At 38.3% G+C, this 12,480-nt stretch overlaps 1 protein-coding gene and 1 long non-coding RNA gene across 3 annotated transcripts in view; one reads left to right on the top strand and one right to left on the bottom strand.

Annotated features, from left to right (window-relative positions):
- The window catches only part of LOC106975187 (phospholipid scramblase 2-like), a 33,284-nt gene extending 24,707 nt beyond the window's left edge, over nt 1–8,577 (bottom strand). Inside the window, exon 1 of the mRNA XM_053221329.1 lies at nt 8,374–8,577. The gene's annotated coding sequence lies outside the window, so the exon portion shown is untranslated. The remainder of the gene's footprint in view (nt 1–8,373) is intronic.
- The window catches only part of LOC128315282 (uncharacterized), a 66,382-nt gene that overhangs the window by 32,201 nt on the left and 21,701 nt on the right, over nt 1–12,480 (top strand). For both annotated transcript variants that reach the window (XR_008297948.1, XR_008297949.1), the window contains exon 2: nt 7,648–7,691. This is a non-coding gene — a long non-coding RNA (uncharacterized LOC128315282). The remainder of the gene's footprint in view (nt 1–7,647; nt 7,692–12,480) is intronic.

Here is a 12,480-nt window from a genome sequence, read left to right as displayed (position 1 = left end):
TGAACAGAGAAAGTGATTTCTTGAGGGGCACCTGGGTGGCTCAGTCAGTTGGGCCTCTGACTTTGGCTCAGGTCATGGTCTCGCCGTTTGTGAGTTTGAGTCCTGCGTCTGGCTCTGTTCTGACAGCTCAGAGCCTGGAGCCTGCTTCAGATTCTGTGTCTCCCCCTCTCTCTGCCTATCTCCTGCTCGTGCTCTGTCTCTCTCCTCTTTCAAAAGTAAATAAACGTTAAAAAAAAAAAGTGTCTTCATGAGGTCCCAATAGTTCATTTTTGCTTTTAATTCCCTTGCCTTCAGGGATATGTCAAGTAAGAAATTGCTATGGCTGAGGTCAGAGAGGTCTTTTCCTGTTTTCTCCTCTAGGGTTTTGATGGTTTCGTCTCACATTCAGGTCCTTTTCAGTTTATTTTGAGTTTATTTTTGTGAATGGTGTGAGAAAGTGGTCTAGTTTCAACCTTCTGCATGTTGCTGTCCGGTTCTCTCAGCACTATTTGTTAAAGAGACTGTCTTTTTTCCATTGGATATTCGTTCCTGCTTTGTCAAACATAAGTTGGCCATACTTTTGTGGGTCTAGTTCTGGGGTTTCTATTCTGTTCCATTGGTCTATGTGTCTGTTTCTGTGCCAATACCATGCTGTCTTGATGATGACAGTTTTGTAGTAGAGGCTAAAGTCTGGGATTGTGATGCCTCCTGCTTTGGTCTTCTTCTTCAAAATTACTTTGGCTATTCGGGGCCTTTTATGGTTCCATATGAATTTTAGGATTGCTTGTTCTATGACCCAGCAGTAGCACTGCTAGGAATTTACCCAAGAGATACAGGAGTACTGATGCATAGGGGCACTTGTACCCCATTGTTTATAGCAGCACTCTCAACAATAGCCAAATTATGGAAAGAGCCTAAATGTCCATCAACTGATGAATGGATAAGAAATTGTGGTTTATATACACAATGGAGTACTATGTGGCAATGAGAAAGAATGAAATATGGCCCATTGTAGCAATGTAGACGGAACTGGAGAGTGTGATGCTAAGTGAAATAAGCCATACAGAGAAAGACAGATACCATATGTTTTCACTCTTATGTGGCTCCTGAGAAACTTAACAGGAACCCGTGAGGGAGGGGAAAGAAAAAAAAAAAAGAGAGGTTAGAGTGGGAGAGAGCCAAAGCATAAGAGACTTAAAAAAAAAATTTTTTTTAACGTCTATTTATTTTTGAGACAGAGACAGAGCATGAACAGGGGAGGGTCAGAGAGAGGGAGACACAGAATCTGAAACAGGCTTCAGGCTCTGAGCTGTCAGCACAGAGCCCGACATGGGGCTTGAACTCACAGACCGCAAGATCATGACATGAGCCAAAGTCAGCCGCTTAACTGACTGAGCCACCCAGGCGCCCCCATAAGAGACTCTTAAAAACTGAGAACAAGCTGAGGGCTGATGAGGGGTGGGAGGGAGGGGAGGGTGGGTGATGGGTATTGAAGAGGGCATCTTTTGGGATGAGCACTGGGTGTTGTATGGAAACCAATTTGACAATAAATTTCATATATTTAAAAAAAAGTGGTTTCTTAAGATCCCTTGAAATGGGATCTACTCCTGGTGAAGATGGTGTAAATATTGTTGAAACAAATACGAAGAATTTAAAATATTACATAAACTGGACACAGCAGCAGAGGGTTGAATAGATTGACTCTAATTTTGGAAAAAAAAAAAATTCTACTGTGGGTAAAAGCCTGTCAAAAAGCATCACATACTGCAGAGAAATTCTGCCTTCATGAGAGGAAGAGTCAATTGATGAAGCAAACTTTATTTTTGCCTTATTTTAGAAATTGTCACAGCCAGCCATCCCAACCTTCAGCAAGCACCACCCTGATTAGTCAGCAGCTGTTAATATTGAGGCAAGACCCTCCACCAGCAAAAAGATCAGGACTCACTAGAAAGCTCAGATAACTAGCATTTTTTAGCAATGAAGTATTTTTATTTTATCCATATCCTCTCTAGCATTTGTTATCTTTTATCTGTTAATAGCTATTCTAACAGGTGTGAGGTGGTATCTCATTTTGGTTTTGATTTGCATTTCCCTGTTGATGAGTAATGTTGAGCAGCTTTATGTGTACCTTTTGATCATTTGTATTTCTTCTTTGGAAAAAATTCCCCTGCTCTTTTTTTAATGAGATTTTTTTTCCTGCTGTTGAGTTGTATGAATTTGTTATATACTTTGTTTGTTAACCTTTATCAGATGTGTGATTTTTAAATATTTTCTATTTTCTACCGTTGGATAGATTGCCTTTCCATTTTGTTGGTTGCCTGTGCTGAACAGAAGCTTTTTAGTTTCATGTACTCCCACTTGTGATTTTTCCTTTGCTCTTGGTGTCAAATCCAAAAAATCATTTCTAATACCAGTGTCAAGAATCTTAACCCCTTGCTTTCTTTTAGGATTTTATGGTTTCAGGCTTTACTTTCAAGTCTTTCATTCGTTTTGAGTTGATTTTGTGTATGGTGTAAGACAATGATCCAATCTCATTCCTTTGCATGGGGCTACCAGGTTTTCCAAGCACCATTTATTGAAGAAACTATCATTTTCCACTGTATATTATTGAAAAATTAACTGACCAAATGCTCATATCGGTTTATTTCTGGGCTCTCTGTTTTCTTTCATCTATGTGTCTGTTTTTATGCTATTACCATACTGTTTTGATTAGCATTGTGTTGTATACAGTTTGAAATCAGGATGCTTCCATTTTTTTGTTCTTCTCTCTTAGCATTGCTTTGGCTATTGAGGGTCTTTTAGGGTTAAGTTTGAATTTTAGAATTTTGAAAATTTTGTGAAAAATTGTTTTTGAATTTTGATAGATGACTTTGGGTATTATGGGCATTTAACAATATTAGTTCATCTGATCCAAGAATATTTCCATTTATTCGTCTCCTTCAATCTTTTCATTGATGTTTAATAGTTTTCAGTATAAAGGTTTTTCACCTCCTCAGTTAAATTTATCCCCAAGTATTTTATCGTTCTTGATGCCATTGTAAATGAGATTGCTTTCTTAATTTCTTTTTCAGATAGCTCTTTGTTAGTATATAGAAACAGAACTGATTTCTGGGGTACCTGGGTGGCTCAGTCAGTTGAACGTCTGACTCTTGGTTTTGGCTCAGGTTATGATCTTGTGGTTCATGAGTTCTAGCCCCACATAGGGGTCTTCACTGACAGTGTGGAGTCTGCTTGGGATTCTCTGTCTCCTTCTTTCTCTGCCCCTACCCCGCTCATGTGCGCACGCTCTCTCTCGCTCTCTCAAAATAAACAAATAATAAAAAAAAAGAACTGATTTCTGTATGTTGATTTTATGTCCTGCAACTTTACTGAATTTGTTGATTAGTTCTAACAGTTTTTTATAGAAATCTGTAAAGTTTTCTGTATATAAGATTATGTCATCTACAGAGAAAGTTTTACTTGTTTCTTTCCAACATAAATGCCTTTTATTTTTTTCTTGTCTAACTGCTGTAGTTATTATTTCAAGTACTATGTTGAATGGTACTGGTGAAACTGGGCTCTATTGTCTTATTCCTTCCTGATCTTAGAGGAAAACCTTTCAACTGGTCACTGTTGAGTCTGATACTAGCTGTGGGCTTGTCATATATGGTTTTTAAGATGTTGAGATAAATTCCATCCATACCCATAGTTGAGAGTTTTTATCACAAAAGTATGTCAGGTTTTGTCAAATGCTTTTTCTGTATCTGTTGAAATGATCATATGATTTTTCTTTTTTATTTTTACTAAGGTGGTATATCACATTTATTGATTTGCACATGTTGGAACAGCCTTTCATCTCTGGGATGAATTCCATTTGATCATAGGATGATTATTTTAATATGTTGTTTAATTTGGTTTGCTAATATTTTGTTGAGGATTTTTGTACCTATATTCAGCAGGGATATTGACTTCTAATTTTCTTTGTCTGTAGTGTCCCTGGTCTGGTTTTGTTATCAGCATAATGCTGGCCTTATGAGTTTGGGAGTGTTCCTTGCTCTTCAATTTTTTGGAAGTTTGAGAAGAATTGTCACTAGCTTTTTAAATGTTTGGCAGAATTTACCAGTGAAACCATCTGACTCTGAGCTTTTCATTGTTGGAATGTGTTTGATTACTGATTCAGTCTCCTTTCTAGAAATTGGCTAATTCAAAGTTTCTATTTCTTTATGACTCAGTCTTGATAGGTTGCATGTTTCTAGGAATTTATCCATTTTAGGTTATCTAACTGATGGCATATCATTGTTCATGGTACTCTCTTATGATTCTCTGTATTTTTGTGGTATCAGTTGCAATGTCTCCTTCATTTCTGATCTATTTGTTTTCACTTTTTTTTCCTTAAAAGTTTGTCAATTTTGCTTATCTTTTCAAAACCCCAGTTCAATTTTGCTGATATTTTCTATTGGTTTTCTGGCCTCTATTTCACTTATTTCTCTCTGATCTTTGTTATTTTTTTTTCCTTCTAACTTTAGGCTTAGTTTGTTCTTTTTTTTTTTTTTTTTTTTAGTTCCTTTATGTGTATAGTGGGGATGTTTATTTGAGATTTTTCTTTTTTTCCTCATGTAGCTGTTTCTTGCTATAAACTTCTTCTTAGAACTGCTTTTGCAGTTTACAATTTCATTTGTTTTAAGATATCATTTGAACCCTCTTGATTTTTTTGACCCTTTGGTTAAATAATAGTATTTTGCTTAATATTCACATATTTGTAAAATTTCTAGGTTTTCTCCTATTATTGATTTCTATTTTCATACTATTGTCATTAGAAAAGATATTTGGTATAGTTTCAATCTTCCTAAATTTGCCAAGAATTGTTTGTGGCCTGACATAGGATCCATCTTGGAGAATGTTCCTGTATACTTGCAAAGAACATGTATTCTACTGCTGTTGGATGGAATGTTCTGTATATTTTTTAGATCCATTTGATTATAGTTCAAGTTCAGTGTTTCTTTTTTGATTTTATAACTGGATGACCTAGTCAATGGTGAAAATGGAGTAGTGACGTCTCCTATTATTATTGCATATATTCCTTCTGATTTGTTTGATTTGTTTGATATATTTAGCTGTTCTGATGTTGGGTTCATATATAATTGTTTTATCCTCTTCATGAATTGAACTCTTTATCATTCATTATATAATTACCACCTGTCTCTTGTTACGGGATAAGTCTATTTTGTCTGATATAAATATTGCTATCTCTGTTCTCTTGGTTTCCATTTGCATGGAATATCTTTTACCATCCCTTCACTCTGAGTCTCAGCGTGTCTTTAAAGTGAGTCTTGGGGTGCCTGGGTGGCTCAGTTGGTTGAGTGACAACTTCAGTTCAGGTCATGATCTCACGGTTTGTGAGTTAGAGCCCTATGTCCGGCTTTGTGCTGACAGCTCAGAACCTGGAGACTGCTGTGGATTCTGTGTCTCCCTCTGTTTCTGCCCCTCCCCCACTCCTGCTCTGTCTCTCTCTGTCTCAGAAATAAATAAACATTAAAAAATTTTTTTAAGTGAGTCTCTTATTGGCAGCATATAGCTGAGTTTTGTTTTTGTCCTTTCAGCCACTTGATGCTTTTTGATTGGTCACTTTAAACGTTTACATTTATACTATTGATGGATAAGGAATTTCTAATACCATCTTATTGTTTTCTGGCTATTTTATACTTCTCCTCTTGCTGTCATCCTTTGTGAATTGATGATGTTCCATAGTGCTTTGCTTTGATTCCCTTTTCTTTATCGTTTGTGTATGTTGTGTAGATGTTTGCTTTGTTGTTACCATGAGGCTTACATAAAACATCTTATAGCTATACCAGTCCATTTAAAACTGATAACAACTTAACTTCAGTTGCATACAAAAATTCTACCCTTTTATTCCTCTCCCTCACATTTTATGTTTTTGACATCATAATATACCTCTTTTTATATTGTGTATTCATTAACAAATTAGTTATTTTTAATCCTCTTGTCTTAACTTTTATACTGGAGTTAAGTGATTAACACACTATCATATTATAGTATTAGAGTATTGTGAATTTGATTATATACTTACCTTTACCAGTATGTTTTATATTTTCATAATTTTTCATGTTGCTAGTGTTCTTTCATTTCGGTTGGAAGAACTCCTTTCAGTTATTTCCCCTTCATTTCTGAAGGACACCTTTTTCAAGTAAAGTATTCCTGCTTGGCAATATTTTTCTTTCTGCATTTTGAATATATCATCACACTCTATCCTGGGTTGCAAAGTTTCTGCTGAAAAGCTGTTGATAGACTTATGGTGGGGGTGGGGGATTCCCTTATGTATGAGATTTTTTTCTCTTGCTATTTTTATAATTATCTTTCAAAAAATAGACAGCTTTTATGGTAGTGTGTCTTGGAGAAAATATTTGGAATTGGAATTTGGGGGGAACCTATGAGCTTTATGAACCTGGATGTCCAAATCTGTCCTCAGATTTGAGAAGTTCTTGGCCATTATTACTTTAAATAAGGAGTATGTCCTCTTCTTCCTTTCTTATATTTCTGGGACTCCAGCAATATTTGGATTGCACCTTTTAGTGGTTTCATATAGTTCACATAATCTTTTTTCATTCTTCTTTCTTTGTTCCCTTCTGACTGGATCATTTCAAATGACTTGTTTGCCACCACAGATTCTTTCTTCTGCTTGATCAAGTTCTCTATTGATGCTTTGTATTGCATCTTTCATTCCATTCACTGGAATGGATTCTTCAGCCCCTCGTTTCTATTTGGGTCTTTTGTATGTTTCTATCTTTCTGTGAAACTTCTCATTTGTTCATGAATTGTTTTGCTAATTTCATTGAATCATCTTTGTGTGTTTTCTTGTGGTTCACTGAGCTTCCTTAAAACAACTCTGTTGAATCTTCATTTAGCAAAAAACAGATCTCCGTTTTTGAGCGTTTGGTTATTGGAAAATTATTGTGTTCCTTTGGTGCTCTCATGTTTTCTTGATTTTTATGTTTCATGAAGTTTTGCACTGCTGTCTTTACATTGAAGAAACAATCAACTCTGTAGTCTTTATTGCCTGGCTTTTGGAAGAAATACATTCTGTCAGCCCAACTAGGGCAAAGCCAGGCCAGGTGCTGAGAGCCTCCTGTTTGCTTTCCCTAGGACAGAGCTGAATGCTCAAGTCTGTGCAATTTTTTTCCCGTTCTGCATAGTTGGGCCTGCAGAACCAGCCATCTGTTGGGCATATGAACAGAGAGATGGCCATGGGGAGGGAATATGTATTTGTGAGGCACACGGAGTGTTACTGGTGCCTGTAAGCCAGATCTGCAGGGGAGGCATCCCCAGCGGCTTATGGATGGTCTACAGATGGAGTCTGTGACAGAGCTGGTAGGATCCATGTCCTTTGATGCCCTCCCAGAGCCCTAGATGCATTCTCTGAGCTGCGTCCTCATCATTCCATTCAGTATTCAGGGTAGAGTGAGAAAGAAGTGGGTCTCTTCTTCACATCTGGGGAAACTGGGTACTCGCCCACATATTCAATTTCCCTCCATGCAGAGATCATGAACCAAAAAGGTCTTTTGGCAATGAGCTCTGCTGCCTTGGGGGAAGGGGAAGGGTGATGTGGATAAAGTGAAGCTATTGTTCTTACCCTCTCCAGTGTGTTTAATCTCTGATATTTTTTTTCTCCAGAGGTATGCTGGAATATCTCTGCTGGACCCCTGGACTTCACAAAGGTACTCTCATATATAGGGGACTGTCAAAACCAGTCTTCTTTGGGGAATGTGGTAGAAAACTCTGGTTTTGTCACTGAATAATATTATTCTCCCTCATCACAGTTTTACAGACAAAAAATATGAGCCTTAAAAAGTTTTGTTGTCATTAAGATTTATAAATAGAGGAGCTAGAAAGAGAACCCAGGTATCCAGAAGACAAATAGCAGGAGTGATTGAAATGGATCAAGGAATGGAGTGGGTAGTATGGATGGAGAGAATGCATCAGTGCAGAAAAGAGCTGGCTCATGGAGAATCAGTTATATTTTATATATGTGGCTAATTGGAAGTCAGAAATAAAAGATTTGTTACTCAGGAGCTATGATGTTTATTTTCCTGTTCCCTAGATAGAAATATAAATGTCTGCTTCCTTCTTTGGATACTGAGCACCTCAGTGGGATCTCAGAGATTTGTCCTAAGCCCAGGAACCCAGGCATCCTCTCCAAAAAGGCAGCCATATTTTCCCTTATATCAGAATAGCAGCAGTAAAGCCTCCGCAAATTTATAGATCCCTTTTCCTAAAGACTACAGTTTCCTAATATGTTATAACATCTCTATTAGGCCACAAAGAGGACCATAGACATAAAAAGAGGGCAGAAGTCATTTATGGTGACTGAGAACTGGAAACTCCATGTGAAATTGCTACCTGGGAGGTGAATTAGAAGAGGCTTGATCCTTTGTGTGGCCCCCACATCCACAGTCTCTCAAAATTGTTGTGAGGAAGAGATAGGATGCCCGAGCAGTCACAACAAATAAACCTTCCATTCAGAACTTTGAAGCTAATTAGTTCTATGAATGCTTAGATGTGTACCAGGATATAAAGCTGATGGTTCTCCCACACTGCTGGTCCCCACAGTCCCAATATTGGTTTATTTTTTGCACCTTGTGCAAGGGGATGCTGTTGAGAAATCCCCCTTAATAAGCCTCCATCCTGATTAGCACACTGAAAATCTCTCCATTTTCTGGGTCAGGAAGGTGCCAAAGAATATCCCAGAACTATACCCTGTTGGCCCTAGTAACCTGAGTCATAGGTTGCAAAAAACTGAAACAAATAAATGATTAAAACAAATATAGAGACATTATGTCTGGCTTAAATTCTAGTATATCCAATTTTGAAAGAGACATGTTACCTCTTCACAAACCCCTTTATCCAGAGTTGCCCTCTTAATTTCCTTCTTTTTCGGTCATTGAAAACAATAAGCCATGTTTCCTACTTATATAAAATTATCATGTATATAGAAACCTCGAAAACCAAACTTGCTAAAGGGCTATCTTCATACCATGGGCTGTATCTTAACCATCTTAAAAACATTAGAATCTCAGTTTTCTTACCTATAAAATATACTTTCGGGTTTCATCTAGTTATACAATTCTACAGGTGTGCATACACTCTGAAATACTGCTTTTTGAACACTAAAGGAAATTCAGTTATTCCTGTGTTGGTATGTAGAAATCAACCTGAATTAAAAATATGAGTTCACGGGTGCCTAGGTGGCTCAGTCACTTAAGCCTCTGACTTCGCTCAGGTGATGATCTCACAGTTTGTGAGTTCGAGCCCCGCGTCGGGCTCTGTGCTGACAGCTCAGAGCCTGGAGCCTGCTTCGGATTCTGTGTCTCCCTCTCTTTGTTCCTCTCCTGCTCACTCTCTGCCTCTCTCTCTCTCTCTCTCTCTCTCTCAAAATTAAAAAAAAAAAAACAAAAAAAACAAAAAAACTTTTAATAAAATTATGAGTTCACAATTTTAGATAAAACTTTAAGGCAAGTAAAATTGAGAAAACAAAAATACGAAAATGAAACTATGGCGTGTGTAAGTTGTTCAGTAAGTATACACATATATATAATTATCATTTGAATCAAATATCAAAACCTAAACTTATGTCACAAATATACATTGTAGTATAGGAGAGCACTTATTTCCTCAATGTGGGAAACACTAGTATATCCAATACCAAGACTGAGTAACATTACTTTTTTTAATTGTCTCAGAGCATTTTCTGCGTCATCTGAAATTCACAAGAAATGCTTACAGTGTAACATCATTCTGAGTTGAAAATCAATGGTGCATTAACAATAAACAGTAGTAATAGTAAAACATGCTTATTTAATCCTGACAAAAAACCTTAAAAAGAAGTAATTATTAGCCTAATTATAGAAATAAAGAAGTCAGAGTTTAGAGAGGTTTCATTAAGGTTTTTTCCAAAATCACACAGCTAGAAAATTCAGGAGCTGAAGTCAAATCCTGATTGTATTTTGATTTGATAAGCAAACTGCTATAGTTTTACCTATGTCTTACATCTCCTCATATGACTGAATTTAATTATCTACCAGTAACGCTGAATTCCATAGGGCTACATGTGTTGCAGCAAATACTCGGCACCCAGAAGAGACAAATGACAAGCACTTGGGGAATCAGAAAAGACTTTATTTTGCACCGGTGCCGGCCCAGCGGAGTGACCTCCAAAGGCTGAGCATCTGGCTCGGGTTTTACTGATCTTTTATAATATGTGCTTCCGGGTTGGGCAGACTAGTATCGTGGAGCTTCTGGTTCCTGGCTGCTGGCTGATGCAAGAGGCAAGCAAGATTGCAGAACCCAAAAGCATGCAAGGGGAGTAGCCGGCCTCGGATGTCTGGCTGCCCCTTTTTATTTGCGTTTACCAGCTTTCCTCCTCACAGAAGTCAATTATTCAGGAGACTTCTGTTAATAGATTGGTTTGATGAATTCTCTAAATATCAACTCCCATAAAACTGAAGAGGCATGGAGGTAAATCTGGCATGATTTAACTGAAAATTAGATCAGTTCCACCCTTCACAGATAGAGATTTGTGACCCATACAATAAAACAGAAGAGTGCCAAAAATCAAGTATGAAAAAAAAAAATAGGCCACTCATTAAATTACGTTTCATGGACCTTTGTTACCTTAAGCTGGAATCTTGACCTGAGTTTCATCACCTGGGAACACGGTCTGATCTTTTGGCAAAATTCCAGAAGACTTTGTTCCATAACTTGACCACAAGAGAAGACCTAGTTCATTTTATGTCTTTGGACATTATATAATTAACAAAGCGTGATAAGAGTCAACTCTTTCTCTTAAGGGTATGGTTGCTTTAATTATATGCATCAACCTTTTCAGCAGGATAAGAAAATGTAATAAAATCAGCTATCAGTTTAAATCTGTTTCTATTGCTGGGAACATCCAGTTTTCTTACTTCAAATCCCATTTCTTGCCTACAGTCATAAAAAAAAAAACCCATGATAAATACTGTTCACAAATATGCCAGGTATGGCAAAACTAGAGAGTCAATACCCCGCATATGAATACGTATTGCTACTTTTACAACAGCTGGCAGAGCAATTTTTTCCATGTGATCCTGTTAATGTGAAACAAATTTAAATGAACAAGCTCACTTATAAAATACAGGCTCATTATTGTTTCAGTTGACCTTCTTCTTCCTTAAGTTATTGTCTACTCTGCAACTAACATTTATTAAAATTTCAACATCAGATAGCTTAAAAAACTTCATAATTACACTTTCTCAAAAAGAATGCCACTTAAAATTTATTTTTAATGTATATTCATTTTTGAGAGAGAGACTGAGACAGAGCACAAGCAGGGGAGGGAGAGAGGGGAACACAGAATTGGAGGCAGGCTCCAGGCTCCAAGCTGTCAGCACAGAGCCACACGTGGGGTTCAAACTCACTGGGGAACTGACAGATCATAACTTGAGCTGAAGTCGGACACTTAACTGACACCCCATCTAGTAAAAATAATGTTTTAAGAAATTACGAAAAAGAAGAATACAAATAAAATTTTCTCTTTCTGTATCCAAGAAAAAGAAAAGGAGAAAAAGAGAAAGAAGAAGAAACAACGAAAAACAAAACAAAACAATTTAAACAAAAGCAAAAAAGCAAAAAAACCCCTAAACCCAAGGAGATGAACCACCAAACACAATAATGAAACCCGAATAAAGTTACATCCAGTTTCCGCTGGCATTCAAACTATAAAGCACTCTGTATTCCATACACTAAGCAGGTGAAGAGATTTGCGGTGGTCTTCTAGGGTGCTTGGAGGGCCCAATTGGGCGGGGTGTGGTGTAAGGGCTCCATTCTCCACTAGGTGGCACTGCTGAGCTTACCAGGTGGTTAGATGTGTCGCACACACGCATCTGTACGCATGTGCAGGAGAGGTGAAAATGGTGTCACCCTGCTTCCTGGTTTCTGACGCAGGAACTCTGAGCTCTCATTGACCCGCAATCGAGCACCCATCATTTGCCTCGGGCTTCTGTCCACTCTCCTCTTCTCCACTGTCCAGTCCAAGGCGTCAGCCTGCCAGGTGGCACTCCCTCCTGAATTTTATCTCAGATGGAGCTATGTTTCCAAACCCCTTGCTTCTGAGAGTCCTGCGGCTCCAACCCTCTGGGGAAGGGTCTCACTGAGCAATGGCTGGGTGCTGACCAGCCCCAGAAAACTTCCTGCGATTGCACGGAGGCAAATTTTAGAGATTACGGTGAATCATAGCACAGAGCAGGTGCCAGGTTTCACTGCATTCTGGCATCTTTGCTCCAATACCAGCAAATGTGGCTGTCCCCCCCCCCCCCAACCCCCAACCGGGTCTGCCCTGACCTTTGCCTATGGGGAGGCCATACGGCCTCTACCAAGTGCCCTCCAAGCAGGGGAACCGCTTCTCCCCATGTGGCCCCCCCAGACCCCTGGGACCTCACTGCCTGCTCCTGGGGATTTGCCCTTCCTCCCCAC

This window comes from Acinonyx jubatus, chromosome C2 (assembly GCF_027475565.1).
Source record: "Acinonyx jubatus isolate Ajub_Pintada_27869175 chromosome C2, VMU_Ajub_asm_v1.0, whole genome shotgun sequence".
Classification (NCBI taxonomy): Eukaryota; Metazoa; Chordata; class Mammalia; order Carnivora; family Felidae; genus Acinonyx; species Acinonyx jubatus.
The sequence above is the reverse complement of the archived record's forward strand: the minus strand, read 5'-3'. Positions and strand labels throughout refer to the sequence as shown.